The sequence below is a fragment of the Perna viridis genome, chromosome 1 (assembly GCF_037379345.1).
Source record: "Perna viridis isolate PV_CMFRI_1.1 ecotype Kerala chromosome 1, ASM3737934v1, whole genome shotgun sequence".
Classification (NCBI taxonomy): Eukaryota; Metazoa; Mollusca; class Bivalvia; order Mytilida; family Mytilidae; genus Perna; species Perna viridis.
The window spans coordinates 30,365,134-30,385,569 of NC_142445.1; the positions used below are offsets into that span (position 1 = coordinate 30,365,134).

A 20,436-nucleotide genomic window follows, 5' to 3' on the forward strand; every position below is an offset into this window, starting at 1 on the left:
TTGCCCCATTCTCAAATTTTCAATCATTATCATTGTGACTGTGATTTAAATACCCCATATCACACCCCTAGACTTATATTGCATATCCTAAATTACAAGCCTAGACCTATTTCGCGTACCCCCAGACCTATATTGCATACTGTACAAATGTATATCACACCCCTAGACCAATATGGCATGCTGTATATCACACCCTTAGACCTATATTTAGGCCTACCGGGTATATGGCATACCATATATCACACCCCTAGACCTATATGACATTCCATGTATCATACCCCTAGACCTATATTGCATACCCTATATCACATCTCTAGACCTACTTTGCATACCCTATATCACACCCCCTAGACCTATATTGCATACCTTATATCACACCCTACACAGAACACACTTAAGTATAATTGAAATATATATTTTGATGAACATGACATGCCAAAATCTGTATCTGATGGGGTATCAATCCTCGACCTATATCGCCCCGCGACCAATAGCCTTAAGTGGGTTGACATAGGAGTCTTGTGTTGATATCACATGTGATACAGATTTTGGCATGTAATATTCAGTATGGAATGTACATGTGTATTATGTCCATATACATGTACGTCATAATTGATTATCAATATGGTTTTTTTAGTGCATTGTCAAGATATACATTTAGAATGCAGATCTTAAAGTTAGATACAGGATTTTCATGTCACATGAAGGACACAGTCAATTTAGAAATTATATGTCCATGAAAGTGGATTGAAAATATGACGGATATCAAGGCACCCAAAAGTAGACCTTTCGTAAGAGCTGATTTCCATGGACATTCATACATGTACAATGTGTTAGGTAAGTGAAGGTATACATAAGTTTGTTCATATACTTCCAATGTACACATTGATTTAAAAGTGATAGGTCTACTGTAAACATTGCCAGTGTAGAACAGTTGTCATATGTCTTCGCAAAATATGCCTGTGAACAGGAAATTTATACTGAAAACTTCAAAAATACATGCGAATGTACTCTAACTATGGTTTCTGACATATGCAGTACAGCATTAATTTAAGATGTCATACATGAAATAATGATATTTGCAATATAATAATACATGTATCAAATGCGTTATTTACTTTACAGTGTGACATTAATTGCTCATAAATAAATCAACATACAGGGATGGATCCAGATATTTTGAAATGGGGGGGGGGTGGTCCAGACATCATTATAAATCATCGGGTAACTAGAAACCATACATTTCCAGTTTCTGTATTTAGAAGTTTTGTCTAGTACATGAAATGGCTTTAATATGAGGGGATGTTGTTTTAACAATGACCACCTGTCAGTCAGGTGAAAAGTAACCTATTCTACTCTTACTCATGTTACCTGTTTTAACAGTTATTGAAACAAAGATGTGCCCATGAAGTACACTGTACTACATTTTTTTTAAAGTTTGTTATGTTTTATTTAAGATAAACTTGAATTATTTTAGAGAAAGAAGTGTTTATTTTTTCTTAATTAAGACAGCTGATAGAGATATTTTAAGAATAACATTTCAGAACACTGAAATATAATATATATTTATTGTATTAACTTTTTATAATGTAGGACAGAAATTATAATGCTACAGAAATACTGTTTGCAAAATTTCAATCAACCAGTACTGACTATAGTCGGCGTCACATAAATAACATACTGTTAAAATTTGAATAAAAATATTTTCTACGACTTTATTGACACCTACCGTCGTTTAAATTGTCTTAAATGACTTGCTCATTCGTTTAGCCAAACGGCTTCTCCCTAAACATTGAATCGTTAAATTCCGGTCAGATTTTAATTCTAGGTGGCAATATTTACATTGTAAAAAGTCGGCCATGTTTACAGTGATCGGGTTGCTAGGAGATGTTGTTTACGTTTAAATGGTTTGTCCAAAAACCGAAGAACCCAGAATGCAATTCGGCGTTATTTCGGATATCTCGGATTTATTTTACGCGAACAACGTATAATACCGAGAAGTTGATCAAGCAGACGATTGTCACCGGAGTTCGACGGGAACTTACGCACTTCCGTTTGTAAACAAATCGTCCCGTAAAAACCAACATGGCGGATATTAGTATGGGATTTTCCCGTAAGGATTTGTTACGCATGATTTAAGCTAATAAGCGACTTGTTTTTGAGAAGCTGTTTGGCTAAACGAATGAGCAAGTCATTTAAGACAATTTAAACGATGGTTGGTGTCAATAAAGTCGTAGAAAATATTTTTATTCAAATTTTAACAGTATGTTATTTATGTGACGCCGAGTATAGGTGGCTTAAAAACCAGTAAAAACCTGGGACAATGATAAACACCCAACCTCTATTTTTGCCTGATTTTGCACACAATTATATGTACATGTAAGAATATTTCTCATCAAGAGGAGGTTTCTGTACTTCCATATGATGTGGCTAAAATACATGTATATTTTCATGCCTTTACATATTGTAACATTTTGCAATTATCAAAGGCACTGTTATTATTTTCCCTTGATTTCTTTTCAGTGGTAATCCCTTTTAAAGTTTCACTAGATGTAGCGAGAAGGAAGCAAAAGCAAAATGAACTATTTTGTACTGGGACACTATTTAGGCATGAAACAAAGTTCATGATTCTCAAGTGCTGGTACATGTCAACATCTCTTAATAAAAACTACAAATATGAAGTCTGATTTCGTAGCACTTATTTGTTGGCAAAACATAAGAGTTACTTGTATTTTGATATAATACATATCGGTGAAACAATCATGCAGAAAAAATTGAAAGAAATGTACATACATTATTGAAGGCAGACAAGTATGAAACACCCTGCTTAAGCGCAATAATGATTCATAAAAAGTGGTACTCATGGGATATGGGTCCACTAGTTACCTTTTTGGTTTGGAAAGTAGAAAAGATGGATTTATATTCAAAGTGCATTTGTTATAAAGAAAGACAAAATATTTCCTGTATTCACTACATCTCCTTATCTTTGACTTTCCATCTTGATTGTAATCTTAAATTGCTAAAATATATGAGGTACAACCAAAGTTTTTTTTTAATTTAAAGATTTTTAAACTGCATAGTAGTTTTGATAACAAGTGTTTGTATCCTTGTTTGAATTGAAATATTTCTAGAGAAAGGTAATTATTTATTGTAAAAAAGTGTATAGTTCTGATATTTTCAACTCAGGGCCTAATCAAGACAACAATGACAAGGACAAGCTTTTGTAAATTCTGTTTGAAAACTAACAATGTTGACATATTTGTTTATTTAGTCTTTTACAAATCACTGTCAAAGAGAGCACAAACAAAGAGAAGTTTTTTTTGCTCAATTCTCCCTTTAGATTAGGTACTTGGTCAACCTAGCTCACCTATCCCACAGGATTCATTTCTACTTCATGCATCTCCAACCCGAAATGTGTGGATTTTTTTCTACTTTGAAAATCCATTATAATATTGATAGTCAGTGATTCACAGTGGAAATCATATTTTTGATGAAATGCTGGTTTAGGTGTAAAGTGTCAAGAAATTTTAGGACATAAACGTACACAGCTAGAAATACCAAAAACAATAAAAGAAAAGAAGATCCATAAATGCATTAATAAACAAGCAGTATTGATATGCATTTCATTAAAACAGATGGTTCTCTTTAAAATGACTAAATGTTTTATTGTTTTTTTTAGCTTGCAATTTGGTTACATGAATATTTATGAGGTCTTCCTTGACTCAGTGCCTCAGCACTTTGATTTTTTCTTTATGTGCCACACCCTATAATGATTTTGCCTGATTCTTAGACAGAGAAGTACTTAATAGGCCGGCCATGTAAAATCAGGCAGATCCTATGATATGGGTGATATAGGGTAAATTTAATCCCACTGAATTTTTTGTTCCAATGTAATGTAGATATCATTTGTATATTAAATAGTATAAATTCTGTTTTAAATTCAAAATGGGTAGTCAAAAGGGTGATTTTAATGTTCCTTAACAAACAACAAAATTTTGCTCAAATTAAAGTGTTATCTCCTTTTAAATGTATGTCAATGTTTCCTTTTTAATTCATTGCTCCTTAATCATTGCGGTTAATCGAACAACATTCAACTGTGAGAAAGATGAAATGGGTGCTATTTGTTTGGTACAAAATATGTCATGTGTCACCCACTGCCTGGTTTTTGTATGGACTCCCTACTCCCTCTTGAACGCTCAGGTTTAATAATAGAACCATGAAATAATTATTCCAAGATTTATTACGGGACCGTGTAAACATTTATGCACACATTTTACTTACGTGCATAAATTTGCAAACGTTTACTGTCTGTTAGAACTTATTTAAAGTTTCCATATGAACGTTATTCGGGAATGTGAAGAAAATTCTGGTGGAGCGATCGATGACTGTCACATTAATGCACCAGAGAATTTACGCGGTGATTATCGGAATCGAAAGGGCTAGTATTCATTGATATTATAATTGTTTTACTACAGGTTCGTTTCTTAATAATCAGCATTGCCTGGCCAGGAAGAATGTATGAGGCACGTGCATTTGCTAATTGGTAAAAAGTAATCATGGGAATCAAGATCTAGCGGAAATAAGAGGAATGTAATTCAGACGCAAAGACCAGACATTGAAAACAGACACAGACACAACAAAGAACATCAAATAACCAAAATAATAAGCACAAAGTGAAAAAAGCAAATGAACAACTGGGACTCCAATAAAAACTGAGAGCATAGAGCAGGTGCACCGGTAGGGGTAAGCGTCTTCTGCTTTTCTAGAAACACCCACCGCCGAGTTGCTCATAACATGTCAAGTCTAGGCTAGACGGAAGAGGAAAGGTAATGATGTATGCAGTGTTGAGATATATATAACTGTAACGCTGGTATTATATCCAGATTACTCGCAAAAATTTTGATGTGAAGTCGTACATACCAACAGATGAAATTAATCTCACTACTACTTGGTCTGTTTTAATCAGAGTAGGGCAGAACTAACAATAATCAACAATTTTCCAATTGAACAGGGGTGGAGGTGCCTGCAGAAACAACTAGACATGCATGTTCAGTTTACTTTAAGGGTGATTGTCGTGTGCGATATAATTATAATGTGTGAATCAAGTTTGCAACGATATCATAACCAATGGAATTGACTACAATAATATCGCGTTGCATAACGGATAAACATACGGGATGACATGGCGTCTGTGTTTTAAAATGATATTACATGTAACTTGCTTCAACATTTGAAATTGTATTTTCTTCGAAAATTTATTTTTTTTTTGTTTGGTTATCATATGACATAATGCGTTCATTTCTGTGTCCTAGTTCTCAATACCCAAAGCTTGACGGTAATTTCAATCTTTTTTGTTACAAACTACTACGTATTCATATCTTTTATACGTCGGAATTTCTGAGAACGGGGAAAAGAAATATAAAGTGTTGAAAAATTATATGTCTTGATGCTATTATTTTCGAATAATTGAAGATCCAATTTGCATTGATATCTCTAGGGGAATAACAAGTGTCGAGGTAATACCGAAGACCGTCTTTGACAGCAGCAAGTTTGGAATTTGATAATTTGAAAAGAGGGTTAATAGTAAATTTGAAAAAAAAAACAGCTATGAAGCGTTGTTTATGTAGGTTTGGAATCCAACACATGGACTGAAGATCACGGTCATCGTCTTTTGTAGAGAGATCGGAAGAGGATAGGACGGGTTTATGGTTTAAAACTATCTTTTCACTGGAGAGTGTGGTAGCTGACCTTATTACTGCTATTATTTTCTACATCTACAGTAATAATAAACTTTGGATGAATTGCGTTCTAGAGACAAAAACAATGTTTCGGCCGTGGTCTGCTTGTACTACAACAACATCCTTGTAATGTATAGTAGACAATGTATTGCGCTCATCAGGATCTTTAGCATAGTTCGCCACGTACTACATAAGGAATTTACAGTTCTAATTTCAATTAATGGAGCATGGTTCATGGTCTTTAGGACATTAAGCAAGGGCTTTTACGATTTAATTCTCCCATGATGACATGACCTTTCAATGGAGAGGTTTGGCAAGAAAAGTCAGGTGGTTTAGCCTTCAAGTCCCTGATCTTTAGGTCCTGCAAATCTTAGGTGGTGTATAGCTGCGATGGTCATATCTCCTTATAAGTCTTTATTGTCTGATAAGTTCACTATGTATAGGTTATTATGTGAACAATCGAGTAGGTCATGATCTTCTAATCTGCAGCTTCTCTTATACTGATGAAGAAGCATAATTAAGTAACTTTCCGTCTTAGAATTAGGCAAAATGCGTACAAGGTGTGGCACATGAAGCAAAAAAATACACAGAGATTTTATTGCACTATCCAAGTATTTATACCTCGTAACCTCAAGAAATAACCATCAAAGTGTTTGTAAAGTTTGCCTTTTTAAGATATCGATAGTTCAAGGTTAATTGAAATACACCATGGAAAAAAGGCGGAAAATATCTACGTCACCAATGCTTCAGTAGTTTTCAAGATGTATTTGAATATATTTGAGGTGAAATAGACCAAATTGAGAATTATGATGTACCATCCATTGCCTTATTCTTACAAAGAATGGTACTTAATTTTCCACGCAATCTGTATCTCACGATCCCGTTTTTTTCATTTTGATTTTCCATCTTAATGACTTTGGGGTTTCCTGGTGTAAGACGACCTTTGTCTTTGGTCGACAGGGGGTATCTTATCATCAACTTAGCTTGTCTCTTAAGATAAGTGTCAAACTTAACAGTAAGATACAGAAATGAATAAGCTTGCCAAATTTGTAGAAATTCATTCAACACCGCATTTGTCAAATATATGATAGCAGTGACATTTTTCTGAAAACTTTCATTTTTTATTGTTTTGGTAGTTGTGCACCTATAGTGTTTCTCCTTTTTCAATCTAAATGACTGTTGGAATTTCCTGAAACTAAACATCGATTATGTCCTTAGTTGACCAGGGAGAGAGGGGTAACTTCTAAATGGAATTTGATGAAAGTTTAGCAATTTTTTTATTACATGTTTTGTCTGTCATAATGCCACTGTGTAATTTCTTTTTGTGTTTCCATCTTGTATCAATGGGTAAACAAAATATTTCTGACTGAAATAGTTCAACTAATACAAAGCTTAGTAACAATATTCATTTTATGAGCTTTCATTTCGGCTTCATGCTTTTTGCGCAAATTTTTGAAACAAACGAATAATTGCTTATTTACAATAAACAAATATGTATAGGGTTTTTTTATAAAGATATTAAGATGAAAAATGACTACGGAGACTGGATTGTGCTGTAAATGCAATTTTGGGAGTTTTAACCTGACTTATCTTGCCCAAAACCCTACTTTCATCTCTCAATGGTGAGCAGGAGTAGCAGATAATCCTGGCGAACGGATGGGGGCATATAAAAAGGTGATATATGAAGTATCATTACTCTATATCAAAACCACTAGTAATTGGTGCAATCTCCGAAACATAGGTACTTGTACAGGGACGAAGGAGCTACCAACCTCTGTTTCGGAGATTGTAATTGGTGCAAGTAAAATAATTCAGTTTTATTAAATATGGTTAGTTGCAATTGCAATTCAAATTTTCAAAAAAGAAATGCGTTTTTTGTTTGATTAGCATTGGTGGTTATGAAATAATTGGGAAAAAAACAATTACATAACAAAATAAAATATAATTCAGAATCACTGTTTATCGTAGTTTGATTAGACCGGATCCCGATTTTACTTATTATTTTGAATACTTACAAAGTCCTATCAATATTCAGAATATGATATTCATTTAAACGAAATGCTGTCTCTTTAAACCTTGTCATGGTTCAAATATCATATAACTAAGTTGTAAAATTTGATTCGGCGTCTACTTTCTTTTTCTTCTTTTTGTTAAAAAAAACCCAAATATGTGCATGTATCATCGGAATATTCTATTAAAAACATCAATTCAAAATCCTCATACAGAATGTATATTTAAACTTTATTTTGACATTTTATGAAAGACACCTGGATGATCGTTATGGTGCGATAATGTCAGAAATTTGTTGTTTTGTTCCATCACATAACTCTCGATGGATGTTCCAAGGGGAGCAGTATCTTTTCAGTACACATGTTCAATACTCCGATTGTATTTTCTGTGCATATCATTTCAGTTAACTAATGTTATTTAAAGTGTTTTGTCTATGTTTTAGTTTTAATCTTTTTCCCTGATAATAGATATGATCTTATTTCTAACCGTAATATTTTTGCTTTTATTTAATGTTTCAATACAACTTCAACTTTAAAAACAAATATTAAAAGTTGACTTTGTATATTGAAGTACTTGATAGTGTTGGACTTTGATTAACACTTGGGTTTTTAAACTAGAATAAATAAGGATTAAGACTATTTTAATACAATCGCATAATATTTGGCTATTTTTTTTGTTTGTTTTGTATTGGCATATTATAGAAATGTCTTGTTTTATTGTCTGTTGCTTGGCTTTTTGGGAAAAAACTGCATCTATTATTTATATATATTGTATAAACATTTTGTTTCTGTCTCCAATCTAGTGGTTACCGAGTATTGTTAACCGTTGAGGTAAAAGAATAGAAAATTGGGAGGTCATACAATGCTTCTTGATGAACTGAGCGAGTGCTCTTTCGCGCAAATAGAAAACAAACAAAACGTATATAGCTAGAATAAGCATGATCTACAGAACAGAAAGTTACCTGCATGCTGAACAGCGACATTCCGAAACATTCAAGGACTGAATTAGGCGTTGAAATTAGAAAAAATGTTTTCTGTCCTGAAATGGTTGGGAAAGGTGTCCAACACTGTTCCAGAGTGTTGCCGCAACCAATAATTCCTTACGAATGCCGAACATTTCGGTCAATAGACATATCAGACCATGACAATTAGTATAAGGCTTTAGAACATATATCATTACAAAATCTACCATATTCGAAGGTTATAAGTACAATATTTCAAATCAGGGCTGACAAAAATTATCAAAGTTGTTTTTGATAAATGTTTCATCGGGAGCATTAAAAGGTTTCACCTTCATCATATTACATTTCAGTTCGTATTTTAGACAAAAAATTACCATCCTACGAACAGTCCCGTTCTAAGTAAAAAATAGATCAGAGATACTTCGTAGAGAAAGTGAGGAGTACTGAATACGAAGACTAGGTACTGCAATGCCCTACGGATGCAATGAAAATATAAAAGTATAGGAAACCTTTCAAGCCAATATAAACAATAGCATAAATGTGATGAATTTATTTGACGAAAATCCAAGACGGGAAAGGAGGCATGGCCATCACCACTATACGTCACTTAAGTTACATGATGTCTCCATATATGGTCTCCTTCCTTTCACACAAAAACCTCTTCGACTTCATCACATTAGAACCAAACTTTATTCTATACCTCTCACTTTACTACACTCCCTTCACAAAACAAGTCTTGAAAATCCTGTTTCTGACCCTACCTCATCATTATACAGACTTGTTGCCATCAGTTTTGGATATTGGTTTCCACAGACTCTGTAAAACAGTTTGTGTAAAAAGTCAATATGAAGAAAAACGACCATTTTCCACTACCGTTTGTCAACAAAGGTATAGATACAATTAATTTGGCTAACATCCTCCATCACAAAAATGTTGCTAACACAATTCCCCTATATTTCAAAGACAAATCCACACCAATTATTTCATATTCCTATACTTCACCCATTGCATCCAAAATTATTGCAGGACCTCGAGATTGAGGACTTCAAGGCTAAACCACCTGACTATTCTTGAAAAACTCTCCATTCAAATATGGTCCTTCTGGTCACGTCGTTATGGGAGATTTAACCATAATCGAAAACGAATCTCTGCGTTATAGCCTTTCTTAATTACATTACATTCTTTTGATTACCGCTATAACCGCTAAAAGATGGTACACCTAAATACAAATATATAGTTCTTGGAAGAGATTCCTTATACTTTGTAAGAAATAATTCCAAATCGTCTTCCAAATATTCAGAGGAAGATGTTTACAAAATGCTGGAACTTTTAATCGACAACATATTTGTTCAGTGTGGTGGACGCGTTTGTCAACAAACGGTCGGCATTCTAATGGGAACAAATTGTGCTCCTCTACTTGCTGACCAATTCCTTCAATCTTATGAGGCTGACTTTATAGCTGATCTGATCCGGAAGAAAGAATATCCTTCAATCTCAGTTTCCGATGACGTATTATCTTTAAACAATTCTTAATTTCGGGGATTTGATACATCGCATCCAAAAGAACTTGAAATAAAAGATACTACAGAAACTGTGGAGTCAGCCTCATATCTTGACCTACACTTAGAAATCGAATGTAAAGGAAAAATATTGACCAAACTTTACGACAAACGTGATGACTTTTTGTATTGCGCTAGAATTCTCACAAATAGACTTCTGGAACAGGGTTATGTTGCTACAAGATTGAAGTCATCACAACAAAAGTTTTAAGGTCGTCATTATTTACTATTATTATTATTATTATTATTATTATTATTATTATTATGCAATATTTATAAAGCGCTTATCTAATACAAAAAATACTCTAAGCGCTGTCCAGTTTAAAAAAAAAACATACAGAAAATACTACATAAATAAATAAAACGTATAATAATACAAAATCCCGCGGGAAAAAGTGTTCTCATTTAATTTTTTTTCTTCAAAAAGCAGTAAATTCACCGTTAAATATTTCTAACAAGATATGAATGCATTGAATATATGACACTATGAAAATATCATTAATTTAAAAATATAAATTAAAACAAAAAAGGGAAAATATCAGGCAAGCACGCTAAAAATTTACTAAAAGGGAGTAAGAATATCAAAGTAGAGTTGAAAGATTGCAAATTATCTATATTAAAAAAAATTATGACAAAAAGAGCAAAAAATAGATAAAAAAGAAAAACCCATTATTTACATTAATTGTATAGTAAAAAGCTAATTGAGAATCAAAAAGACACAATATGTACACTGAGATACTGTCACCATACGCTAGTCTGAAAAGATGAGTCTTGACAAGTTTCTTAAAAATATCTATAGATTACATATGCCGAATATTATCAGGGAGACTGTTTCATAATGTAGCTGATGTTTTGTCAAACCTGCGTTCGCCATACATTTTCGTTTTAGCTCGAGGTATTTGTAAGAGCTTGTGATCCTCAGATCATAAATTTCGAGTTGGATGGTATACACTCACAAGATCTTGCAGGTAAACAGGCGCCAAATTGTTAAGTGTCTTAAAGGTATACAGAAAGATTTTGTACTGACTTTTATATTGCACTGGTAGCCAATGAAGTGATATTAGGACCGGTGTTTTATGGTCGTGCTTGCGTTTTCTAAATATCAATCTAGCGGCAGTCTTTTGTAATTGTTGATGCTGCTGGAGTTTATTCCATACAGCAGCGCATTGCCGTAGTCTAAACGTGATGTCACTAAAGAATTTACTAAGGTTTTGCAAGCATCGTCAGTTCTATATTGAACTCAGTTATCATGAACTCGTGGGTCGTTATGGTGTATCAATCCGGCATGAAAACTGATTTATTCAACGTGTCATAGTTTTCCTGTCCTCGTTTGTCAACCCAGGACTTGACTTTTTATGAGTTACTTGGCGGATGTTTCTAGGAAAGCAGAGGACGCTTACTTTACCGGTGCACCTGGTCCATGCTCCCAGTGGAGTCCGAGTTGCTAATTTGCTTTTGTTGCTTTGTAATGTGTGATTTTAGTTACTTCACGTTCTTTGTTGTGTATGTCGGTTTTCCATGTCTGGTCTTTGTCCCTCGATTACATTCTTTTGATTACCGCTACAACCTTGGTTCCTTGATTATTCTTTCATGAGCAGATTTTCCTAATAGGAATCGTTTCTTGTCAAGATCAATCTTTTGTACGGCTGATCATGAGGTTGTTTTCGACATTTAAAGTTTCTTACTGTCTTAAACGAATTTTAAGACAAAATTAGCAAAAAACTAAGTGTCGGCCCTACACTTGTAATGTTCAACTCAAATAAAAATCGTCCTAAACATTAAACGCTATATAATTTACAGAGCTCTTCCAGTTGGAATAGAATAGTCATCTTTATTTTTCTCTTTCTCTTATAGTTTTAGAAGTGCAAGCAAAAACATGACATTTCCACACAAGTATTGAAAGGAACGTTAAAAAATTTGAAAAAAAATATCAGAATTAGAGTCAGGTTAGTGGTAAATTCGAGAATCATATAAAAGACACCTTTATAATTTAATTGGACAGGAGCGAATCATTCAGAAACATCTATCAAATGTCTAAACATATACAGAAATAAAACAAATGGCAAGTGCAGTTCAAGAAGATCAGGTTTTGGCGAAAACAAGATTTAAAAAAAAAAAACTGACACTAACAACAGTTTTCATTAAATCCAGGTTGGTATTATGGTTGTTGTATCCTGCCAAATGGGCTTATGGTATTAACGGATGGAAAAAGTAATGCAGTAAAAATACTAAATCGTGATGGTAAACTAAAATCCTCAATCTTCTTTGATGTAGAAGGCGGAGCAGGAGATGTAACAGTCATCAATTCGAACCATGTTGCAGTTTCGAATCTTGAACTACAAACAATTTCCATCATAGATGCTAAAATAAGTAAAATCATTAATACACTGCAGGTAAAGAGTAATGTTAGAGGAATTACACATTGTGGTGGACACTTGTACTTGATTGGGAGTGCAAAAAAAAATCCAAAGTATATGATGACAAGACAGTTGATTATTATTCACATATAGATACAGATGGAAACAGAATATACTATACCTGTCCTATGAGCAAAACAGTTACTCTCCTAGATTCTGACCTCAGAGTTATCGTCACAATAAAGGATCATCAACCATTAGCTTTGCCTTATGGTATATCAATGGACCAACATCAGAATATGTGAGTAATTGTAATAAACATGGTGTAATACTGATATCAAGAGATGGAGAAAAAAGTGAAGTTTTGTCCAGTAAAGAGTATCGCTTGTTCTATCCTAAGCCTGTACATTATGACAAAAATAACAATTTGGTAATTATAGTTGATGTTAGAAGTGTGGTTAGTATATTTTCTTTACATTCTGTAGAGTGATTCTTGAGAAATATCAACCCTTGATGCAGAATGAATGGTTGAATAAGAGGTAGAACAATGGTGTTTTCTCTGGAGAGTCAGAATTCTGACAAATGTCATTGTAATTCTTTTCTTAATAATTTATATAAGAATTGATAACAACTGACTCGTTGATTTCGCACATTACCGGGATTGGCGCAGGATGTACCGATTGGATTGGATGGAAACTGAGCCTATTATAAGTACAGAAAGTGTCATATTGACCAACTTGAATGGTTTGTGTTTGAGTTGAAAAAATAATTTCAAAAAACATAAGATACTGAATTTGTAACAGTCGTCACCAAGTGAATTTTTAATATTAGACACATCACTGAAAACGTTTATATACAAAATTCAAAATCTCAATAAACTTCTTGTTTTTCATAAACTTTTACTTAATATTTTTAGGTCTTTTACTGTATTTCATATGAAATAAAGTCGAGAGTGTTTTTTTTTTTTTGGAGTAATGAATTTCGAACATTTTATTTAACATATTGTCACCAAACATATTCTGCGAGAATTTATACCAATAAGTTAATGCATTAGTATTCTATTCATATTACGTACTATACAATGACTTTATTGTAGTAAGTGTTTATTTTTTAGTTTTATTTTGTAGAGACGGTAAAAGAAACTATATACTCATAAAGTGCAAACACTGTCCACTCACTGCAAGAGAAAATCATAGTTACTCACTAAGATGTGATCTACAATTGCCCTCCTCCAATTAAATGTTAAATAGCAATCTTTGTAAAATTCATGCAAATTCTGTAATATGCGATACACCTTAAAAAGGCTACACATTTTTGTTTTTTGTTATTAAGTTGTTTTGTGGGCCTATATTATCATTCATTCCAATCTGCCTGTTCTAAGGAGACAATCCATATTGAAAATCCAATTGTTTTTATTGTATTTTAGTGTCATTTACAGAGTTATCTCCCTTACTTTTGAATTATACAGTACATTTTACATAATTATTATCTCCTATGAGCACGGGTTATTTGAAAAGCCACATGTAAATTTCTGTCAACTATACCATTTTAAACAAAATATCAAGAATAAATATATGTAGATTTTCGAACCACGAATCTCATTTTGCATGATTCTGAGCTGAAATAGTACTTATAACATTAATGTGCCTATTCTTCCTGTAGTTGTTTTCGAAAATCGGCCACTGTATACACAAGACTTTTGAAAACCAGGAAAATATGATATGTAAAAATGCAAGACAATAAAATGTTGCATTTTTATTTTTTTTATTAATACTTGTGTAAAATAGTATTATTGATAATAATTAATATCAGAAAATCGGGCACAACAATATGTGTTTAATACTTAGTTATTCGGCTTCAATGAATATACTGTAACAAAATTTAATTCTGATGATCACAGATAACAATATATACTTTCCTTTCACTTTTACAACTATAAAGTTTTCCTGAGAACTTTTATCATGAATTCGATGTTTCTCTTTTCTTATTCACGAATAATTTTAAACATTACTACTGAGAATACCCCCTGAGAGATAAACATTTTCCCTTATTGTAATTGTATGTGTATACCTCAAATTCTTATTATTAGCCTAAATTCAATCAATAAGTGTTTATATAGATATGAAACTTAATCTCTTCAATTAAAGTTTCCCGAAACAACGTGCTTGGAGGGCTAAGTCTATATTTTGTTAACTTTCTGAATAGTACGATATTTTGTATTACGAATTAAGAACAAATAAAGTATAAAAGAATGGTTGGAAAACAGATAGAACATAACCCAAAAGCTTTATATAATTATGACGAGTCATTGTCACATTTATTAAACTTACACTAAGAAGAATACCATAAAAATAACAAACAAAAACCAAACAAACAAATATACATATGAGAATAACAACTGCGAAAAAAGAATATAGTGAAGAATTGGTCAATTTAGTCCACTAATATTGGTTTTACAGCGCAACCTGAGCTTTTTAAAATCGTTTTAAGAAAGGAAAATACAGCCATGTTGACAGAAATAGATCACTTTGATATCGGCAACTTTTGGAAAACAATTATACGCTTTTATCTTCACGATTAAAGTAATAATATGTCAGTAGCAGTATATTTTTGGCAATGCATTTCACTGCTCATATGTAGACGATTGCAGTATAAATATACTAAACAATAAAGTAGTCTTATAATTATTTATAAATTTTCAATAATTGTCGAAAAAGAAAAGACTGTACACACAACAATTGCTCAATTTCGCTTTTCTAGTACAGTTCACGACCAACACCCAATAAATAGATTCTTGTCATTAACGTACATCATTTTCATGGAATATATTGGTACGTTCAATAATATAAGGGAAATAACTATTTCATTTACAGATATTGAGGCGTGACGGTGACAAATAAATCATTCTGACTGCACTCTCTCTTCGGTAGTGAACTAGATTGACGCTTATCGATGGTAAAGGAAAACCATTAACCAAACTTTACGACAAACGTGATGCCTTTTCATTCAGAATTGTCAACTTTCCTTTCATCTGTTGCAACATCCCCTCGGCTCCTGCGTATGGAGTGTTCATATCACAACTCATACGTTATGCCAGAGCTTGCCGAAACTACGCAGACTTTTTTTGTATCGCGCTAGAACTCTAACAAATAGGCTTCTGGAACAGGGTTATGTTGCTAAAAGATTGAAGTCATCACTACAGAAGTTTTATGGTCATCATCATGAACTCGTGGATCGTTATGGTGTATCCATAACGATCCATGAAAAGTGATTTATTCAATGGGTCATAGTTTTCCTTTCCTCGTTTGTCTACCCCGGATTTGACTTTTTATGAGAAACTTGGCGGATGTTTCTAGAAAAGCAGAGGACGCTTACCCTACCGGTGCACCTGGTCCATGCTCCCAGTTTTTAGTCCGAGTTGCTCATTTGCTTTTGTTACTTTGTAGGTATTATTTTAGTTACTTTATGTTCTTTGTTGTGTATGTCTGTTTTCCATGTCTGGTCTTTGTCCCTGGATTACATTCTTTTGATTACCGCTATAACCTTGGTTTCACTTTATTACTCCTTCGACAGATAAGACCTTTATCCATAAAACCTCTGAAGGCAAGGTTGAAAACATTTTTTTACTATATAGTAAAGTACTGTAACACAAAGGATCTGAATATGCATTTTCAAATAGCCCAAATAGGTGATAACTCATGAAATAATAAATCAGAACCAAGTACGTCTGGGTAGATTTTTTTAATCCATCTTCTTGCAGACCGAGGGAAAAATGTAGACTGAAGATTAGAGACGCTATCATAGAATGCCTCTAGGTCAGTACTTTGTTATGATTTTTCTAAATTGTGGCCACATAAACAAAGTTTAACAAAGTTGCGATCTACCTCCAGGAACCCTCTTCCTGGACTCGCCACCGATAATAGTCGATCATAACATTCGTACAAAAACAAAGAATCCAAAATTATTTTCTTTGTCCGTCTCTCTGTCCGATGCCATTCTATAGTGCTGTCATTGAAGCTATTTTTTTTCTATTTTTCTGGATTGCAATAACTATTAGACCTCAATATGAATGTCGTTATATTTGCACGGAATCCGACATCTGAAGTATATGCAACCTCCATGCAGTGGCATACGTTCGTTTTGTCTCTCAATAACCGTGGTAGACAGGCCTTTCGAATTTGTGGGACATTATTTAATTTAATTACTTGAGTTCCATGTAATATACTTCAATTATATGAAATGCTTGCTTTTGGCCTTAATTCCATAATGGTTGAGGCCATATCTCCCAAAATCAATACCAATCTTCCTTTTAGATTTAAAAACTTGACCAACCAACTAATACTCGTATGATAGTAATCATCACGTGAAACTAAATGTCTATGGGCATGTATGGAACGCCGTAACTGCTTTATGTTAAAAACTTTCATTATATGATGGCACTTTGACATTATATGATGGTACCTTGACATTATATGATGGTACTTTGACATTATAAGATGGTACTTTGTTATTTTGTGAAAACAAAAGGAATCTTGGGAAATTAGAAAAAAAACAAAATGGAGGCATCACTCATGTTGAGTGTACTAACTAAGGTTGATGTGAAGCATGCGTTTGTACATTTTTAAAGAGAAAAGATAACACCAAACATTGTGGGTATGCTTTCGAGACATGAATTAGAAGCTCTAGGAGTTTCAAATACAGCAGACATGATGAAGCTTCGAATTGAATGTATTAAATATGGAACAATTAAACCACAGAAAATTCAAGGAAGTTCCGGACCTCCTAAATTTGACATAGACAAATCTACACTTAAAAACTAACTTGATAATGGATTTTTTATCTCGGATATTACAAAGCTTTCACTTGTATATATCGAAGAATGGCACAGTTTGATCTGAATTAACGTACATTTTTATAACCTAACGATGATGACCTTGATGTTGTATGGGGAGAAACTATTCAAGAGTTTCCTCTGTGTGTTGAAAATATGCTTAAACATATGTTAATTGCCAAAGGCATTAGAGTACAGAGGTGGCGTCTAAGAGACTCTATTCAACGTTTAGACTCATCTGGAGCTCAAACAAGGAAATTGGGAAGACTTCTCAGACGAGTTTATGACGTAATGGGCCTAACCACTTGTGACATATAGACACTATTCATAAGCTTGTACGCTGGCGATTCGTAATAATAGGTCGTGTTGATGGTTTTAGCAGAATGACAATGTTTCTTAAATGCTGTGATAATAACACGTCTCAAACAGTCTTAAACTGTTTTTTTGTCAGGTTTCGCCAACTTCGGTGTGCCTATAAGGGTTAGATCAGACAAGGTACCGGAAAACATGTCAGTTGCAGACTTTAAGCTGAATGAAAGGGGTGATGGAAGTATGTTAACAGGCCCGAGTACCCACAATCAAAGGATTGAGAGATTATGGAGGGACATATTTGATGGTGTCCTATGTTATTTTTATAACTTATTCTATTATATGGAAAATCAAGATATTTTAGATTCATTCAACCTTCAGCATTTAGCAGTTCTACATTTCATATATATATAGGGGAGATAAACAGACGGCTTCAACTGTGGGAAACAGCATGGGCTGGTCATAGGATGCGTACTGTTAAATCGTCTCCTTTCCGTTGATTTTGTGGTCATCTGGCCAACTTCAAAACCCAGTAGGCATACAACAGAATTATTAGAGCATGTACTTGACGGACATATTAATTTGAATAACACAGAGGAAGGGAACCGACCAATATTTGCCCCAATTAGCCATTTAATCAACGAACTCATGAACACTTTGGAATAAATGACTATTTAAAGTATTTGGAAATTATTACAAGAAATTAAATTTGTTGATAAATTAACACAAGTTGATCTTTAAAATTTCATCATCTTATAGTTTGTAATAGCCTGTGTTGGCCAGGATGCACTTCTTCAGAACCTTGCTATGAACATTTCTACAACATTTGATTTTATTGTGAAAGATATTTTCCACAAGATCGCTAACATAGATTGTTTTAACCTCGATTTCGACTGACAAAATCAGAGTATGGATTCACTCTATGTACACACTCGTGCTCATTCATGAGCATAATGCACAGCACATGAAAACATACAAATACATGTCTAACACTGTGTTCAGTCTTCTACGATGACGGCATCCATATTACAAAGTGAGCTACACCATTGTACATAAAGGCTAATACATAATTTCATTGTTCATATCAATCAACTCAAAAGTTAGTTGTTTGCATTTCCATTAAATGAAATCATCCCCTGCCACTATCTATGATGGAAGAAATGTGTCAAAGTTACAACAGTTATTTTACACCATATGTGTAAAAGTCAAATATCTGAAGCCTAGGTAAAAAGATAGAAACATGCTTGAGACAAGTTAACACTAATAATTTGACCTGACGATCACAACACACATTCTGGCAATACACTCATGTGCCATACATCTAAAGTCTAGGTCAAAAGACAAACAAGGTGTGGCCTCGACGAGCGTCACTGAAAAGAAAGAGAGAGACTAAAACAACATGCCTCTCTTCATCAAATGAAAAACATAATGGAAGTCAAATTCGTTGGGTCAAGTTATTTGAGGTTAGGAAAAGTGGTGATATAAGCTTACCCCACCTTTGCTTGTGATCTAAAAGCATACTCAAACATTCAAACATTCAAGTAACTTTTTAAAAACTTCAACTAAAGCAAATTAATACAAACAATCAAATATAGTCTATGTACAAATAATGTGTTCCCCAACAAGTAAGGGCACTTCCATGTGGGGAACTTTTCACAAACCCACAATTTATGTCCAAGGGCAATAACTCCAAGATAGAGATTGGGTTTACTTCAAAATTGCAGGGTAGGTAGATATTGATTTTCTTAACAAAGAAAAAAGGGCAATAACTCTCAGGTGAGTCATCTGATTTACTTCAAAATTGTAGGGTGGCTAACTCTTATTGTTCTGATCATTTCTACTCTATGTCAGATTTTCGATATATTGGCCAAAAACAACATTTTGCCCCGATGTTCCATATATAGTACCAGCAGCCATGTTTTTTTAATCAAAACAAAATATATTTGTGATGAATATGTTACCATAGCGAATAAGTAAAAACATGTAAAATTAAACAGTTTTGCAATGAGCACATGCTACTCCAAACCCCAATTCTGTGTATTTCCACTTAAAGAATTGTTCAAGAATATAATCCAATAACTTTTTAAAGACATCAATCTGTTTAATCTGCTTCTAATTGCTTTCATCTTTTGCTGCATGAAGATCTAGGGAAACCCCATTCTACTTTCTGTTCTAGTGACCTTTGTCATTGACCAACGAAACTGCAGTTTCTATGATCTGGGAAAAGGATAAAACCAGAGACGTCCAAGAAAGGTCATTAACACAGATCATTAGATCTTCATGCATCTACAGATAGGAGCAATGAGAAGACCTGGTTTTAACTAGATCGGAAAGACATGTCCATTAAGCTTAAAATGCCACAGAAACAGTAATATTTAAATCAAAAACCATTGTCAGCAAATATAAAAATGAAAATTGAAGAACGTATCCATGGGACATGGATGCTCCCGCTTGGCATCAAATCCATCCAATTTCTATGATCATCTCAACGTGAAACCATGTTTTTCTTCCCCATTTCAGGGAATGTCATATAGTCGTCGGACAAGTTCAACATTAAATTTGATTTCGAAATGTAGTAGGTAGAACAAAATTTGATTTCGAACTGCCATAGTTGTCGGCCAAGTTCAACATTAAATTTGTTTTCGAAATGTAGTAGGTAGAACAAAATTTG

The 20,436-nt window shown here is 33.5% G+C and overlaps 1 protein-coding gene and 1 pseudogene across 1 annotated transcript in view; both read left to right on the forward strand.

Moving 5' to 3' along the window:
* The first annotated feature begins 1,695 nt into the window (after window positions 1–1,695).
* Window positions 1,696–20,436, forward strand: part of LOC148628304 (N-acylglucosamine 2-epimerase-like) — a 40,182-nt gene continuing 21,441 nt past the window's right edge. Inside the window, exon 1 of the mRNA XM_088585949.1 lies at window positions 1,696–2,215. The gene's annotated coding sequence lies outside the window, so the exon portion shown is untranslated. The remainder of the gene's footprint in view (window positions 2,216–20,436) is intronic.
* LOC148628305 (uncharacterized) lies at window positions 12,814–18,265 on the forward strand (annotated as a pseudogene).